At 33.5% G+C, this 19,611-nt stretch overlaps 1 protein-coding gene across 1 annotated transcript in view; it reads right to left on the bottom strand.

Annotated features, from left to right (window-relative positions):
* Window positions 1–17,845: 17,845 nt before the first annotated feature.
* The window catches only part of LOC138704510 (uncharacterized), a 45,437-nt gene continuing 43,671 nt past the window's right edge, over window positions 17,846–19,611 (bottom strand). Inside the window, exon 7 of the transcript XR_011333361.1 lies at window positions 17,846–18,112. The gene's annotated coding sequence lies outside the window, so the exon portion shown is untranslated. The remainder of the gene's footprint in view (window positions 18,113–19,611) is intronic.

Raw genomic sequence — 19,611 nt, 5'->3', positions numbered from 1 at the left:
TACAATGTGAAAGTGAAACAACCCCGCAGAGTTTCAGAGCGAATAGCTCATATTGTATGTAATGAAAAAGTGTAATAGGCTACCATATTGGTGGAAAGTTCATAGTAATTTTCTCAGACAAAATGTTTTTCCCTCAAATGTTTATTAATAAGAGAAAGGTGCGCTCGAAGGAGCATTAAAGTTTGGCACATGCACTGTTTATATTTTGTCTTTGATGAGGTCAGTTAGCGATCCTATTCTATTTCTGCACTCTGAGAAGTGATAGAGTTCACACTTTTTTACATAGAATTTACACACGCATTTCTCATCAGGTTGGTGGAATCTTGAGTTTTGACACATTTTGTGGTGGTATCCGTGTATTGCGAGTCCAACGATGGCATATCTTTGCGATTGGTTCGGTTTGGTCCAATCCCTGTATATCATGGCATCTGTGCAGAAGAAATTACTATCAACTCCTCTCTGCTTTGTCGTCCTTCGTGCGATAACTTCGTTGTAGGATTCTTTGGATGGTAAGGCCATTTTCATCCTTAGATCCTCTATAAAGAAGATTTCTCTAGCAAGTCAGTACATATATCTGTTCGGTGCGAATTTTCCTGCTCCAAGTGCTCTCTTCAGAAATCTGGCCTTGACTTTTTCGATTCTTTCCATATCGCTGATTGATAACTTGTCCCAAATCATTTCTAGTCCATATGTAACTACGGGTGCTATTGTTGTATGGAAGAGTTTCATTGCTGTATCTAAACTTAGTGATCACAATTTCTTGATGGCGAAGATTGCTCTGACTGAAATGTTTATTACCCTCTTATTCGGTAACTATTGCGAGTAGGATCGTGATTTTTGTCCATATCGATAGAAAATCTAATAAAGAATCATTTATTCCTCTGGCGTATTTCAATAGCGTGGACGGTTTTCGTGAAAATTTAATTTAAAAACTACTAATTTCAAGCCACTGAACGATGCAACCAGATTTGCAACGTTGTAGCGAGAGCGGGAGGTTCACGTAGTGAGAAATATCTGAGTTCGTTGACCTCTTACATCGGTATTGCGAGAAGAAGGAAGACTGTGTTAGCTGCGATGTTGCCATACTGCTGAAACTTCCAACTTAATTGTCTAATTAACCGTACATTTAATCACAAAACGTAATATAGGTTTTCTATTAATTTAAGTGTACCCTATCGTTTCTTTCAGTCTGGGGGATTATCTCACTTTCACTCTGTATATTGCAGCCTAATGGTTTATATGCTTTCTAATATATATTTCTCATTTGTTATCTTGTCTGTAAGAGGCCTTAGCAGTCACGAGAGAATATGTCCTGCAGACACATCTGTAGTGTCAGTCGAGTTGCTTACCTACAGAAACATCTGTATGTACGACAAATGGTTGACTAGCATAACTTCTTTGGAACACTATGTATCAAATTTCCCTCAGTTATCAAAATGAACTGCAAGAAAACAAGAATTTTGGCATTATATTCTTCTATATTTCGCCAAGAAACTTCTCTAATTAGAATATCTAGTAGTTTTTACGGTATTTTGAGGTACCGGTAATAAATATTGTTAAAGTTATAATATAGGCGCTATCCTATTGTGATATTATGATAAATCCATTTAAGAAAAATATTATCATTTACTTTTCTTATTTACTATTGCAGAATTTCTTACATCATAAATTCTTTTCTGAGACTGTGTTTGTATTAATTCGAAACCATGCACGTAGGAAACCTTGATTCGTTACACATTAAATCGGCATTTTCGTTCACATTTTTTAAAAAGAAAACAATTTTTGTTTTGGTGCCTTGATGAGATCATAATTTGCAAACAGTTTTAAATTCGAGAATGCTATAACATGATTATTTAGCCTTCTTCGAACATGTTTTAGTTTAATTGCTTCAGAATAAATCAACAGCGATGTTCTTTTAAGCCACAGATGTATTAAAGTCCAAGATGCAGGGAACAATATTATTCATAGACCCTATATCACATGTGTAAACAGACACGCCCCCTTCATCAATAATAGATTGATTCAGAGACACGCAAGCCATTTCATTACAGGATTTTTTTTTTCGCTTAAAACAATAAATCCGATTCTGAATACGGAACAAAATATATTCTGCTTCTTTCTAAATAAATAGGAGCACTAAATGCTCGAGAATTTTGTCACAGGTCTCTTGTTAATAAATTTGTGTCATCTGAGACGCATTAATTTCATATTATAATACTAGATACATTATCGCCGCAACGTTTTTAAAATTAGGATTGAATTATGTCCAACCTATGAAGGTATAGGCTACACAATTATCAACATAGTTCTTTCCTCCAGTAGATTCATCAAGCTCCGCCCCTCTACTTCTATGACAGCACCACGAAAAAGTAAACGAACGTAAAACTAGTTTGAATCTGTCTATACCCATTTGCGCCAGGGTTCATCCTCTTAAGGGGACAAGGTAGTCTATGTGTTTTCATAGTACGCAATGCTGATTTTAAGTGGTTATTTCTCCGAAAGTATAAAAGGTGTCATTTTCAAATTTTTACATTTACTCGACATTCTTTTAGGATTATATTGGTGGTTAGTTTGTTATATTAACTGCTATAATTGAGTTTAAAAAAATTATATTCAAATGAAATAAAAAAACAAACAAAATTGTTAAATTCATACACCTTTCTCTTGAAAACTAGTTAATGTACATGGCTAATTTTTTTCATACATATTTGCAATGTACTTATCTACATTCATTAGCAAAATTATAGCTCTAGCTCGATTTTACTAATTTAAAAAAATATATATTACACTTTTATAAAAATTCTACTGAGAAAAATCTAACATTTTCAACACAAAAATATATCTAAATCTTTTAATACATATTACATCAATGTAAAAGTGCTACCATTAAGTCATTATATGATGTACAACGAGTGTGCAAAATTTTAGCTCTGTAACACTAATAGTTTCTGAGATATAGGTGCATATATACATAAAAATGTTGTTTTAAGAAAACCGCGTTTAAAAATTAACATCAATTTCTGACTTACAAATTTACACTAATTATAATATTACCACTACTATTTACGCCTAGATCATTACTGTTATTTACAACACTGTCACTACTAGTATTTACATCCAACACAACGTTTTCATTTCCACATGGCACTACTGATTTAATGAGACACCCGCTTCAATTAAAACCGTTTTTTGTAGGTTAGACACATCACAACATTATAAAACTATATATATATTCTTGACCACGAAGATTCAGATAATTTATTTCCGTTAAAAACAAAAAAATTCCATTTTTTTATGAGTACCTTGTCCCCTTAAAAGAAACGCCGGCAATGTTATTCCAACAATCGGCACCAGAAAACAAACAGAAGCCGTACAGTAGCTTACATTTATTTCAATTAACATTTAATTATTTAAGTACTGATCAATTTCATAGTTGTTATACTGTCTTCGCGCTACGAGTTGGCGCAGGGAGTAGATAGGCGGGACGGGGGAACTTTACGCTACACTCTGACCTGAAAACTTCGTCCACTTACTTGGCTACAAGGGAAAGGAGTCAGACATAAAAGATTCCGGATCTTCGGTGTTGTCGCCATGACTATCATTATCACATTTTTCAAATTTGCTGGAGTATGATCTGTCCATGATAATCGTCTGTTTATGTTCCAGCCGTGTATATTAATTCGAATCTCTCAACAAAGCCATTAGCCCCACCGCCCCCATCCTGATGGACAACAATGGGTATTCTGGACACATTTATGGTAGTAAAAACTCCCGTAACATTTTTATCGTGCCAGCACTTGGGAAACGTTAAAATGGTAGGCCTATCTATCCGCATCTCGTCCAGATACAAAATCGGTTTTTCCACTTTCCTAAGCTCTCTTATTTACTGTAGATATCTTCACGTATTCTAAATTAGTGTTTTCCTCATTCGTTTTTTTTTTTTTTTTTTTTGCTGCACACTTTTTCCACCTGAAATCCTTTTTTTCTTAAGTATTCGTCTTAATGTTGTCTTTCATTTCAAATCAATTTTCTCTTGTAAAAGGGTAGAAGTTTGTTGCAGCTTGGTACTATTTTTTTTACTTGTTATTTAACGACACTGTAATAACTACTAGCTTCTTCAGTGTCGATTGAATTGATGATGGCGAGATGGTATTTGGCGAAATGAAACCAAGGATTCGCCATAGATTACCTGACATTCGCCTTCCGCTTGGGAAAACCTCGGAAAAAACCCAACCAGGTAGTCAGCGCAAGCGGGAAATCCAACTCACTCCCGAGCGCAACTGCAGATCAGCAGGCAAACGCGCTACCTCCTGAGCTACGCCGATGGCCCTCTTTCTTTTTCAAATAAAAATTCTCAATTATATCTTTTTTGTCAATCTCCCGTCGAAGTCATCTACATTTGCGTTTCGGTAGTCTGGACGTTTCTGTTTTTTTTTTTGTCTCCCTCAGGTGTCGACAACGCACTTTCTTCTGTGCAGTCTTTCATTTCATTCCTTATACGCTGTATTGTTGTTGTGGATAGACTACAGTACTTTTCTGCTTTGCTGTAGGTTTCGTAAGAGGAATGCAAAGGCGCCTTCTTCACAGAATTATTTTGCACTTGTAATAATATTCCTTTCTTCGCTATAGATTGTCAATCCTTGTTTCCTATTTGTCAACATATTTACAATAAACAAAAAACTGCTATAAACCTAAATGACAGTATACAATAACATAAATTCTATTAACTATATTATTATCAACACTATTAACACGAAAAGCAAAGGATAACTAAAGCAATACAAAGATATACGGTATACCGAAAACAATTGTCTTGTTGAAACTAATAAAACACTACAGTAAAAACCCCACTATTATTTTCACAAAGTCGCAAAGACTCATAGACACGTGCAGTAGATGTTTGTGAAACAGGAATATTGCAGTGAACAGCGCGGTGCGCATGCGCGACTGTTTCCCCTCCGCCCCGTCTAAGTACTTCAGCCGCCTTTTCCTGGCGTGACAACAGTATTTATGGTTACTTAGTGAAATATATTGCTGCAACATAATATAATGTCGACACATTCTAACTCACTTGCGGCGAGGTTTTCCCCCATCAAATTCTTTGGAGTAACCAAGCACAACAGACCCAGCAGGACAGACTATCATTTCTTCTTCCAAGCTATACTATACCTTGAAGATGAGCCGAATGGCTTAAATAAATCAAATCTCAACACACGTTCATAAAACCCTAAATCCACAGTCTATCACAACGATTTTGTACTTTATAATTAATTGTGAATTGTCACGGTTTCTTTTAAGTCCAATTTAGTTCCTGTGCGTATTTTGATCTTATCCAAGAATACTCCGGATATGTTACTTCGAAACTGCACTTCGCTTGCAAAAGAAATCGAACAGATGTTGAGTTTGTGAATATATTTTTGTGAGCTCAGGATAGATTGCGCTGGATGTTGTGTGGAACAGACGAGTGCAGTGTGATGTGTGAAAGAATTTCTCACAAAACATAACCTCCAATTCAGAATGAATGCTACAGTACGTCTTATAATGTATTAAGAGAAAAATAATGTAGATATTAGAATATATTGTACAAAAATTCTGTATCCTGGTGTTTTTATTTATGGACTTAAATAGATATTAAGAAAGCTTTAAGGTAATAAATCAACTTTCATCTAAAAGTTTAAAAAAACAAACAAATGTCATTATGAAATGTAAAGAATTTTAAAGCTGTACAGAGTTGCTGTATACGTTACCTTTAGGGTAATTTTGTGTAAGTGTGCGCAGGATTTCCAAGGACGCAAAATATGTTGTGAATCAAACAATTAAATGGAGAGTGTTGTGGTCCATGTGCTGTTTTGCAAACCTGGGTTGTGCAATAAAGTAATGTACATAATCCAGTTCCCGTCTATGGCCTTCAAGACTTCAGGAAGTGTCTCCTCTCCACACATTCCATTTCACAGGATTAGCGAATAAATTGCAATTCGTGGCCCACACATTCGTTTCAGACTATAACGAGATCACGAGATATTCAAGGTAAGTTAGGTTAGGTTAGGTTAGGTTAGGCTAGGCTAGGTCAAGTTAGGTTAGTTCAGACGTCTCAATAGGACCTTCTCGGAGCACTTCCTCCTCTTTCTCTTTTTCAATGTAAGAGTGGAACAAGATGCGGGACCAGTTCGTGTATCTCCGGATGACGTCATTGGCCGCGACGTTTGAATAAAACATCTGCAACCGCTTCGATGTTGTATCCATTTCCGAAGAAAGAATGTCCTTATTACCGCAAATGTATGAAGAAATAAAAGTTTTCGTAGGAAAAGCGAAATTGTAGGAGTCGCAAGTTTCAGTGGGTAACTGTTACCGGTACCACTTCATTAATCTAAGATTGTTACTTAATTTGAATCAAGACCAGTGTAACAAATATAATGAAGTACTGAAGGACTTGAGAAAAGAATTTGAAACCAGATTTAAGATTTGAATAGTTCTAATTTAAAATAATTATTTGTGAATTTCTAAGATGTTTCGGTTATTTTTAATTATTGAAAACATTACGATATATATTATTTAACTATTATTGTAGTGAATATATTAATATTGGCATATCATAAGAATACGTACTTTAACAATCAACAAGATTAATAATTGTAATTTTATTATTATTCTTATTATTATTATTATTATTATTATTATTATTATTATTATTATTATTATTTTATTTTATTTTATTAAATATACTATAAACTTAAAAGAAAAGAAAGATACCAAAACCATTTACTAGAAATGAAGTATTATTGTTGTTTAGTCAACTGTCTGAAGACACGTCTGAGCCTCACAAGTGATACCAACAAGGCGCCACTTATGAGGTAACTATGCCAGGAGATAATGGGGTATGAGGCCAGTTCCTTGTGCTTAAATAATTACGTAACATGTATAGTTCTTCATGCTTCAGATGTCTTCTTTTTACTTATTGTTATATAATTACAAAATAAATTTGGTTTTTCTCCCGCGACAGTTACTTAGCTCGCTCATGCTTGTAACATGAATCAACGATCGGCTATCTTCGGGTGCTGCGCTTATCTCTTCAGCTGATTACGGTATCTACATTTGCTCTCTGTAACAACTTTTATGCGTTGGCCTTGAGACGCCTGGGTTAGTTTATTTGGGATCATTTTGATCCAACAATCACTGTGTTGATCTATTGTGCAATTCCTACATTTTAAAATTATATTAAGCACCCCTTTTGTCTTAAAGGTTGCAAGATTTTTAATAGAAACAATCGTGAGTTCACTTTGCTTCAAGTTCCTTCAGAATCTGAAACATGTTGTGTCAAATGCTTTCTCTATCGCTTATGAATTTCCTTTCAGCCCACGGTAACCAGTAAACATGTCAACTGACTCTTCAAAGAAGATTCCGCCTAACATAAGCAGTTTTGTGGCCATGCTCTTATTTAGCTCCAAAATATTTCTTCAGGTCCTTGTACACTCCAGTGAGCTTCCAGTTCTTCACTTAAACATTTTAGCGTATCTTTATCATCAGTTGAAAGGTGATTATATTTATTGCAATATTCATTAATTTCCTTTAAATAAATTAATTTTAATATAAATATTTTATTTCACCTTAAGCCTTCCGTAATTCTTGGAAACTAGTAGTGACAAAGTACTTCCTGCTTGCTTTCTTTCCTGCACAAAGCAATCGTTTATACGTTTCTCAAATGTGAAATTGCACGTAACAATGTCTTATGCGTCCTTGCCATGCGCAGTCGCCAGGTGAGGTCCTTTATGAGCTCTTCACACGCGCAGTTTTGTACTTTCCATGCGCAGTTGAATAAAATGGTCGTTTATGAAAACCTGGCATATGCAAATGAACGGAATTGTTGTATAAACGTACTTTCCATGTGCAGTTGGAAAAAAATGATCGTTTATGCGCATTTCACAAGCGACGATGAACGGAACGATTGTATATACGCATTTTCCATGTGCGTGCAGTCATACAAAACAGGTCGTTTATCCTCCTCAGTCCTAGCGTCTCTTATGGGATACATTAAACATTATTTTTCTAAAATCCCGCCATCTCAAGAAGACTGTTTTAAATTTTCTTGAAAGTAATTGAGGATGTTTAGAAGAGACGGCAGTACCACCTAAACATGAATTGAACCAAATTAATTTACATACCAGCCTCACATACAGTACTCCAAGATGGGTGTTTCTGGAAAGAAGGAGATGCAACGTATGCATGTAGGCAAGTCACTGGATTATTGATAATATTAAAAAAAATATATTATATTGAATGGGTTAAATAAAACATTATTCTGTTTGATTGCATAAAGAGATTCGTACCTTAAAAAATTTGTACATATTACTTTAAAATTGAGATATACGTTGTGTCTGCTATGGGTGAAGTCGGGCTTCTAGATTTTAAAGTAAAAATTGTTTTTTTTTTGTATCGTATATTATAAAATCAAACTGAATATTCAATCAGACTTAATATATTTAATTTACTATACATTGAGTCCCAAGGTCTGCTATAGGATGTATCAATTTAGAGTTACTTTCATCATGCGTATATTTTTTCTTAATTATTTCATTTGCCACACTGTATTAAAATTTCATAGATTTCTGAATCACAAAATTTTCTTCAGGACTAAGGAGGTTATGTGCATTTCATGTCATTAGGCCTAATGCGTAGATACTTGCCATACTGCTCATTTTCGATATAGTGACTAACTTTATATATATATATGTATATATATATATGTATATATATATATATTTTATATATATATATATATATTGTGCATTATAGGCACTATGTTCGGTTCAAGTTTGTCGAGTAGGCCTACGGCGAAGTTCGATATTTTCGCTGATGTTCGCTCCGCAGAAGGAGGTCTGTCGTGTTTGATCCACCTTGTTATAAAAATATTCGCTGCCCTTCACTGATGTTTTAAGCCCTTAAGAATTTTAGACATATCTTACGATTAGTTTTTCATATGAAATAATTTGATATAAGACGAAGTTTTTTAATGTCTTGGTTGCCTCTCTCATGTTCGAACATGCTAATAATGGAGATTTTGATTTTGTATTAAAAACTGCATCTTTAATACAAAATCATAATCTCCATTATTAGCATCACGCGAACAAGTATTAGATCATGTGACCTGTTCCAGTTTCGATCCATCTCTTTCTCGGCCGCGAAACCAGGTGGCCTGGGTTCGAATCCCGGTCGGGGCAAGTTAACTGGTTGAGGTTTTTTCCGGGGTTTTCCCTCAACCCAACACGAGCAAATGCTGGGTAACTTTCGGTGCTGGACCCCGGACTCATTTCACCGGCATTATCACCTTCATTTCATTCAGACGCTAAATAACCTAAGATGTTGATACAGCGTCGTAAAATAACCCAATAAAATAACATTAAAAAATCAACACACACGAAATTAATTTATATATTTGTAGATGACAAGAAATACAATACGTATGTTATTACTAGAGATGGAAGTTTAGACACCGAACCTATGAAGTTAACTACATCATACAAGTCGTGTTGTTTACATCAACTCAGAGTAGTACAGGGACTTGTACAGAGAGCTGCTGTGCTTGAATCAAAACATCGCTGGGTATCATCAGGTGACTGAAACAATTAGGGTATAACACACATTTACGAAGGCGCCTTACTTCGTTCTCTTCTCTGTAGAAAACATGAACAAGAAAATGTTCTTTCGACTTCATACGATGTTATTGATGCGAATTTTAAGTAGATTTTATTTAGTATAATCTTTCTTTTGCCCATTCATTATTTACTTCACATAATTTCGAATAAGCAGGATTTTTTCAAGATTTATTCACTTTTAGTTTAACACTTTTCTTGTTACCAACAGCCAATCGTATTCAAAGTTATTTCATAACACGAGGGTAAATATTGTCTGCGCATGGTTGTTAGAGTCCGCCAGTGGCGTAGCGTCAATGTAAGCTAAAAAGCTCAGCGTCCACAGTTAATAATAATTTCATAATAAACCTGCAGTTTATATACAAAATTATTTATTTATTTATTTATTTTAATAGAATTTATATTTACGCGTTAAATATTGTGATGCGGCAGCTCAGGATGATTTGTGATGCAGCAGTAAACAAGAAGCCTTCACACACCAGCTTCCAAGCAGACTGGTTTCTTCTGTGTAACCCACCCCGCAGATTTTCCATCCCTTTCTAAATAAACTACACTGGTCGCAAGGCTCCCAAGAAGCTAGCTTTAACATTTAAAATAAGTAGTTTCCGAGTTATCCCTTTTCGTCAGTTGTGTTCAGTTGAAGTGTTAGTGTGCATTGTGGCTGATATAATAAATAATGAGTGAAATAACAGTTCCTGACACCAATTTACTTGAATTTTTTAGGACAATTCTATTATCAAGACTGACTTACGAACAAAAGTGCCATTTAAAAAACAAATGACTCCCTTGCAGTCAATGAAGGACACACTCAAAATACAGACGCATACTTACGTAATGATACTAATAGTGTATCTATTGACTGTTAATATTGTGATTTATCTAAGTATGACAGGGAGTGAGCTAATGTTATACGTATACGTGTCTATTTGTTAGAGATATGTGTAAACCGTGAAATCATATTTTACTACGTACCATTTGAGGTCATGCCTTATTGGTGTTACGAGGTTCCAACCAATCTTTGACTGCTGACTTGACATTGACTACTATTTATTTTAAGACTGTATTTTTGTAATACGTTTTCTCGTATTGCATGAAAGACAACTTGAGTTAGCTTCCCCTGCTCAAAATTTCATGCTACGCCATTGGAGTCCGCAATTTTTTAAACGTATACTTTTGAATAGAGTGTTTCAAATGTGGATTTTCAAGTTTATGGAAAGGAATATTAGCACATATCAGCATCGAACACAAGTCATAATAAAAAGTGGACTGACCCGAAATCAAATCACTAAATAATTCAATATTTTCAATGTATCTTTTAGAGTTACAATGTTTTTGTAAATCATAACGCTTATTAACTTTTATGTCTAACGTACACACTTTACACCATAATATATTTTTGTTCTTGACTGAAAAATAGTCATCTCCAAAGTCTTTTACAAGCACAAGCAAAGCTGCAGATTTTATTGGTGATATTCACAGTACCTTTGCTAGATCACAACTGAATTCCATACGAAAGGTTTATTTTTTAAACAGAAAATAGGCGTACTGTGTCGAAACAATCTATTATAGTACAGTAAACGATACAAAACCCGCACCAATTAAACTTCGAATCAACAGAGATCCCTTCACGCGACGTCTTTCATTTTGTATACGAACCCGAAGGTACATCAGTAAAGTAAACAGCTAACGTCATCCTATATCCTGTGTTCCTTAAACCTGTAGCTGTGTCTAGGCAATATTTTGGTGTCTCAACTTCGTTCCCTAGTAATTACATAAAAATCCGGCTCTAGTAATAATAATAATAATAATAATAATAATAATAATAATAATAATAATAATAATAATAATAATAATAATAATAATGGTTTATTTTAACTGGCAGAGTTAAGGCCATTCGGCCTTCTCTTCCACTCAACCAGTGCGATACAAAAATACAAAATTACTATATTGCTAAGGAGCAAAACATAATTAATACTATATAATACAATACAATACAATACATAACAATTCTTTTACCTTCCCAACACTCCAATGAAATAATTATGTACTAATAATAACATTAATAATAATAATCATACCTAAATATAATTAAATCATTAAACTCGATTATGATTATAATTACAACTTCAATTTGTCTGCGTCAGTAAGAAATTGTTGAGCTTTGTCTTGAAAGTAGTTATTGTCTGGCAGCCCCTAATCTTCTGAGGTAGAGAATTCCATTCACGAGGGACGGAGACAGTGAAAGAGGATGAATAGTGGGATGTTCTATGGGGAGGAATTGCTAGGATTTGGCTCTCTTGTGACCTGGTGTTTAGATTGTGATTGCAGGATAAGTAGTTAAACCGGGAACGAAGATAATTTGGAGTAGAAGTGTGGAGAACTCGAAACAGAAGAGAAAGCGAATGAAGTGATCTACGGTTATTGAGTCGCAGCCAGGATAAATATCTGAACGAAGGTGTAATATGGTCAAATTTGCGAATGAGTACTTCCTTTGGAATGGTACCTAAAACCATTACTTTATAGCTTAAATGAATTTAAAAAACGTTTATAAAATTCGAATCTTTTTTTTTTCAATAGATGATAAAAATAAAATAAAATGCATTTAGATGGAATGAACACGTTAACTTGCTAGAAAATGGACTGATGCCGAAATAGGCTGTTAAGTCTATTCGTGAAATGTCAATGATGATGGTGATTAGATTACAAATACAATCGAATTTTCGAAAGCGCTTATCTCCTGAATAATGAGTTGCATTTACAATAGGCCTAAGGTAAATTGAACCACTAATAACAATTAACAATCTATAATTCTTTCAATTTCCAAATGCCTCATAGGCAAAATACTTCAATCCGTCATGCAAGGCTTGGACTACTTTAGTGTAGTGATGCCCCACTTCGATTATTGCGATTCTGTTTTCACGAATCTAAATACTGATCTTAAAGTGTGTTCACAAATCTGCGTTCGTTTCGTTTGTAATATTAAAAAATTCGATCATGTAACACCGTCACTAGAACTGTTGTCTCAGAATCCACTTAAAGAAAGAAGATTCTTCAATTCCCTCTTATTACTATTTAAAATCACCCACACCGTCTTATCTAACATCTCGTTTTGTTTACCTTTTACTACCTCGAACTCGGAACATGTACCTTCTCTCTATTCCTCTGCACAGAGCATTCTTCAACTCATCATCTTTCAGCATATCGATTCCACGACTCTGAAATTCTCTCTCTGACCATGTCAGAGACTGTCGGACAATATCAAAATTCAAATTTAAATTAAAGAATCACATTCTAGTTCAAGGAATTGCGTGTTAAACATCTGTCAGGTTGCGCAACTTCGGCTTAACCCATGACATAATATTGTAACTATGCTGTTGTCGGTTTTACCCTTAATATGTATTTATTGTCATTATTATTATTACTATTATTATTATCATTATTATTATTATTATTATTATTATTATTATTATTACTATCATTATATCACTATCATCATTGCTATCTTTTTTTTTCTTGTATTAAATCAATTCTTTGACCCTGTTGTCCCTCTATAGGGCTTTAATTTAATTTGTGTTATTTTTGTCGGTGTTTGTATTATTTGGATTTATATGTATTGTGCTATCTGGTAGGATCGAAGAGAAGGTCTTATGGGCTTAATCCTGTCAGATTAAATAAATACATTTCTACTTCATGGGAGTTCAACAAATCTCAAGTTGATAGATTGAAGTAAATTGTCATTGAACTGGGTATTTAAAGGTTATGTGTAATTATTGCAGCATTAATAATAGAATAAGAAATTCATTAAACTATTTCAATCGCTCGTGTTTTACTTTCTCATTATGCGCAGTATAAAGACGCGCCGTAGCCGCGTGGTCTAAGGCGTCATGGTTTTAACTGCCTATACGGAATGCGCGCTTGTTCGACACTTTATAATTATGAGAAGAAATTATCAAACGAGATCGACTAATATACCGCCCATTTAAAGAAAAGATCCTACTACAGTATAATATCCAAACATGAATTACTGTTCATTCGATTTTATCCAGAGAGAAAATGTTCAATATAGAAAAATGTCTCAAAAAAACTGTCTAAATCTGTTAAAATGTTCATTGTTTGGTAAAGCTCATTCATAAAATAATGTTATAAATTTCAATAAAAGACACAACTATCTGCAAATGTTTATTTGCTACATGAATATAAGGTATATAAACGTTTTCGCCTTGTGGGGCATCATCAGATATATTAAAATTATGTGATCTGAACTTAGATTAAATTAGATTTATAAAAGCAAATACGAACAGTGTGTAATACATGGTGATAAAATTTCATGAGTTATATGTATACTAATTGTAACAAGAAATAAGATAAAAAGATGAATTTCAATGTAGTGTAAATTCAAATATGATTAAAATTGTATATAAAAATGTATTATAATGTAACATGAGTTACATTTGCAGATAGTTGCGTCTTTGATTGAAATTTATAACATTATTTTATGACATTACTAGACACATCTGAAATATAAAATGAATTGCAAAAAAAAAGCTCATTCAGCCAAAACACCAATGTTTAGCACCATAGCAGTAAGAATATCCAGCCAGTTTTAAAAAGTCCAACTCAAGTTTGCAAGGATTATTTACTTATGTACTCATTCATTCATCCATCCAGACATTTACATATGATATTCATTAATTCACTCATTTTAATTCCTTCGGACCTGAATTTATATTAAACAAAATTGAAAAAAAAACTGGTCACACAATCATTCTGGGCATCCAAAATTCCCAAATCAAGTCTTCACAGAAAATCAAAATTTGGCGACAATTTTGACCCGTGGGGCCTCAAAATTTTAAATTTTATTTTTAATTCAGGTATAGAAATGTTTCAAAAATAATATTCTCCATTTCTATCACATTCAATTTTTCAAAATATTTAAAAGTATCGAAGACATTCCAAAAAAGAAAAAAAAGAAACAATGTACACTATAATGTACATAAGGCCTGAAGGGGTTAATTCATTTACTCATTTATTCATTCATTTATGCATTCACTTATTTATTCATTCATTATTTATTAAATTATTCATTCATTCACTCATTCACTGACATTTACTTATTTATTTATCTATTTACTCAATTTTATTTCTTTATTGACTTATTTATTAATTTTATTTAGTTTACTTATTTTTATTTATTTATTTGATTAATTGATTTATTTATTTTATTCATACATTCAGTCATTTATATTTATTTATTTATTAATTTATTTAGCTATTTATTCATTTATTTAGTTATTTATTTATTTACTTATTTAATAAGTTATTTACTTACAAATTTTATTTATTTATTATTTACTTATCTGTCTATTTATTTATTTATTTAAATGGTTGCAGTGCCTCAGAAAGTTGAATGATAACATTGACCTCCAATCATTTAGCTACCATTCTTCTACTAGCATACAATTTTATACGAGTACATACCTAGATAGGTCTACTTACATTACATATACACATTTTAAAATTTATTTTAAATTTCTTTTAACCTATTTATTTTCCTCATTCGCTTCCCTCGTACTTTCCAAAAATACATTCCTGAGGATTTTATTATCTGTTCATTTTTAATTCTGTTTCCAAGGTGATATTACAAAAATGTAAGCCATTTATATCCTACTGTTCACAATGGATTATTAGCGTTGTCATGGTTGTGTAAGTAATTTTCAGAAAATTGTCTGTCACCTGAGAAAAAATCGAGACCTAAGTATGACTTCAATTAATTTAACACAAAATTATAATCCAGTTTTGTTATACAGGGATACCATACAAGAAATGTCCGCTCAACACACACATTTTAGCGTTATTTTCATCGGAATGCGTAGGCTACAATGCCAAGAGTACAACAAATTGAGACTTCGACAACATACGCATAAACAGGGACGAACTGAAAAGCATTTGCATCACGGAAGTACAGTAGTGTCCGAGAAGTTTCAGACCGAATAAGAAATCGAGAGAAAACAAATCCCACAGAACAACCTGCTGCAGTATCTATCAGAAGTGAACAACGAAGAGGTTTTTAGTCGCAAAGTATCTTATCAACAGAATTGGGTTCGTCGTCCAGTGCCATTAACGGTAAGTGTAGTAATTATTGAACAACTATACGATAAAAACATTAGGGGGAGAAAATTTCTTTATTTATGATTCCGGTTTACACGAGAATAGAATTTTGACATTTTCGACATTAAGGAACATATGAGTAGAACTTATTTTCAGTGATGGGAACATTCAAAACAATTCCTAATCAGTTCGTACAGTACAACTATTCACGTAGATTGACTTAATAAGAAATTACGTTTCCACTTGTTTATTGCCTTACATTTCGGAAAACTCAAGCAACATATGCTTCAGTTTATCAACTTATAAATAATCTTGCATTAAACCCAACATTTTCTGTGTCAGATTTTGAGCTGGTAAACAGTAACGTCTGTAGAGCAGCTTTTCCAAATGTCAGTATAGTTATAGTCTGTGGTTTTCATTATACGCAATCCATTTAGAGAAACGTTTTTTTACCGCAGTTCAAGTGCAGGTGGGGCTAATGTGGGTATTATTATTATTATTATTATTATTATTATTATTATTATTATTATTATTATTATTATATTACGAACAGGTGCATTATAGAGGCCAATCTCCTTATTGGTTGAATGGTATGAATGTTACTATCGATATGTATTGTTGTTATAATCGACATAAAATATGTTGCAAACTTCTAAATTAATAGTCAGTTTTATGAGTTACTGTTGATTTGTAGCTTACTTCAAAATGGAAATAATGGTAGTAATAGTAAAATATATTTTCCCTGGATCAAAAATATAATACAAACTGACTAAAAACACTTCAGTAGTAACAAACGGTTTAAATTCTTTTTATTTAAATTTTTAATGTGGTAGCATTTAATGCTTATCGAATACTAAAAACGCTAATCGAACCATTACTTCCGCTGAATTTTTTTGCGTATAATATGTGATGGGTGGCCCCTATAATGCATCTGTTTATTATTATTATTATTATTATTATTATTATTATTATTATTATTATTTACGTTGTTCCTCCTACTATAGTAGGCCTATTACTCGTAGCCTACATACTCGCATATCAAACCTTGTCATTACATTTTTATTGGCAGTAACAATATAGTTAAGCATATCTGATTCTAATGTAGTGTGCTAATAATAAAATACTTTAAAATTATCTCATTTATAAAGGAATCAAGATACCGCAAAATATGTTCTGTTCTGACACTTGCAATTCTGGCGAAGCTTAAAATCTCTAGGTGAATACGAGCCAAGTCTTTTTACTTAGTCTATAATTTTTCTTATAAATTTATTAAAAGAACGGCGATTTCAGAAGAGTGTCATAATATACTAATAATTTCACTACGTATCAATATTAAACACAAACGGTATTTTACGCTTCAGCTTCGTATTTAGGCCTACTGTTTTTTATTGCGGGCATGTCAAAACTAGCCCCTAGCTTGACATTTTAAAATGCATCTGAGACTTGCTCTACCTCAAAAGTTCAAAGCACTCTGCGAACGAATTAGCCCTTATGTCAGGATAGAAGTACAAGAGCTGTAACACCAACATGCATTTTCGCATACCATTAATTACTTTTTTGGCCCATCGTATTTTTTTTAACAATTTTACCGATGTTCTTGAGAGGCCTTGTAAGTGAAACTTACAACACACGTGCGGTAAGTAAATAACAAATGAATAACACCTATTTACAAATACGAATAATAACAAATGAATGACACCTATCGACAAATAACAAACGGCGATCACACATAAAAATGTTAGCGTCCAAAAACAAACTATTTAAATGAAAAATTATTAATCATTTATTTTTTTAAGATCGGCTAAAAAATAGATCAATACACAATATGCATAATAGAATATCGGCTTCGCTTCGTTTTTTCAAACTGTTTCCTCGATTCTGTTACAATGCACTTACCACACTTGTATCACAATATACTATAGGACAATGGTGCTCAGATATAAATTTGGTCTTATTAAATTAATTATCTAAAATACAAATAATGTCAAAATTCTAAACACTCATGTCTAAGAATCTGGTGAGTCTATGCCCCTTTAGCATTATTAAACGCGAATAAGGCATCAGATACAAGAGATGATGACCTTACCTTTGATACAAGATGTAAGTACAACTGATATCGGATTTATTAAATGGACGGTTCCAGAAGTGTTTCAGTTGATGTCATATATAGTGGTTCCGTACATCAGTGGTCGGCTGTTGGTCGGAGGAGAGCTGTGTCCACAAAGTTTCCTCCCGCATGGTGGAATGTGTAGATCAGGTTCCCAATGGTCATTAACGAACCAACAATGCAGTCGAAGGATTTCATTCACAATTCCAAAAATTAGCTGTTCCCCACCACGTGAATATATGGCGTTTCACTGAACACCTCAACAAAAACATGAAACAGAAACATTGGTTATACAAGTGTTGGCTGGACACGTCAATATAAAACAACCGTTAAGCAAGAGATACATCTTAAACCAACAGAGAGAGGTTATATTGGTTGATAAAAATATCGGAGTATAAAGAGAAAGACGAAAACTACATCCATCCATTCATGTATTGCAATGTGTTGTTTTTATGGTGAGTGTTTATTTTTATTGCGTTTTTTTATATTTCTCACGTAAATTTATAGCTATTTAATAAGTTCACCATTCATTTAGGCCTATTGTTCCCACTTTCCGAGGTGTCCCAATTTTGAAAAGCTAATATCCTTCTTTAGTGAATATGTTAGGAGAAAATCCACGAACGATTAGGGGAAACGCGGAAATTCTAGTTGAAACAAGTAAAGCGACTGAGTTGGAAGTAAATCCCGAAAAGACTAAGTATATGATTATGTCTCGTGACCAGAATATAGTACGAAATGGAACTATAAAATTGGAGATTTATCCTTCGAAGAGGTGGAAAAATTCAAATATCTTGGAGCAACAGTAACAAACATAAATGACACTCGGGAGGAAATTAAACGCAGAATAAATATGGGAAATGCCTGTTATTATTCGGTTGAGAAGCTTTTGTCATCTAGTCTTCTGTCAAAAAATCTGAAAGTTAGAATTTATAAAACAGTTATATTACCGGTTGTTCTGTATGGTTGTGAGACTTGGACTCTCACTTTGAGAGAGGAACAGAGATTAAGGGTGTTTGAGAATAAGGTTCTTAGGAAACTATTTGGGGCTAAGAGGGATGAAGTTACAGGAGAATGGAGAAAGTTACACAACGCAGAACTGCACGCATTGTATACTTCACCTGACATAATTAGGACCATAAAATCCAGACGTTTGAGATGGGCAGGACATGTAGCACGTATGGGCGAATCCAGAAATGCATAATAGAGTGTTAGTTGGGAGGCCGGAGGGCAAAAGACCTTTGGGGAGGTCGAGACGTAGATGGGAAGATATTAAAATGGATTTGAGGGAGGTAGGATATGATGGTAGAGACTGGATTAATCTTGCTCAGGATAGGGACCGATGGCGGGCTTATGTGAGGGCGGCAATGAACCTCCGGGTTCCTTAAACGCCAGTAAGTAAGTAATCGTATTCTTTATGCACGATATAGAATGAATTCTGAAGTCTGTTAACAAGTAGATAAAAGCAGGGTGCGAATTAAGATTTCTGATGCGGGGGGGGGGGGCAGAATCCCAGATAAAAAAAACCATACGTACATAAAATTATTATCCTCATTCGATACGGTTCAACGCTGGTCGCACTGAGTTGCTTTTCTTGCATCTTGATCATAATAATAATTATATCTGTGAACAAGCTTATGATAAGATGTGTAATTTCTAAGTTATTAATTGTTGTCAGCTTGCCGGAGATAATAATACAGAAATATTATATTTTTGCTTACTTTGTACTTTATAAAGTACATATACTCGTAT

This window comes from Periplaneta americana, chromosome 8 (genome assembly GCF_040183065.1).
Source record: "Periplaneta americana isolate PAMFEO1 chromosome 8, P.americana_PAMFEO1_priV1, whole genome shotgun sequence".
NCBI lineage: Eukaryota > Metazoa > Arthropoda > Insecta > Blattodea > Blattidae > Periplaneta > Periplaneta americana.
Note: the sequence above shows the minus strand (reverse complement) of the source record. Positions and strands in the feature narration are given on the sequence as shown.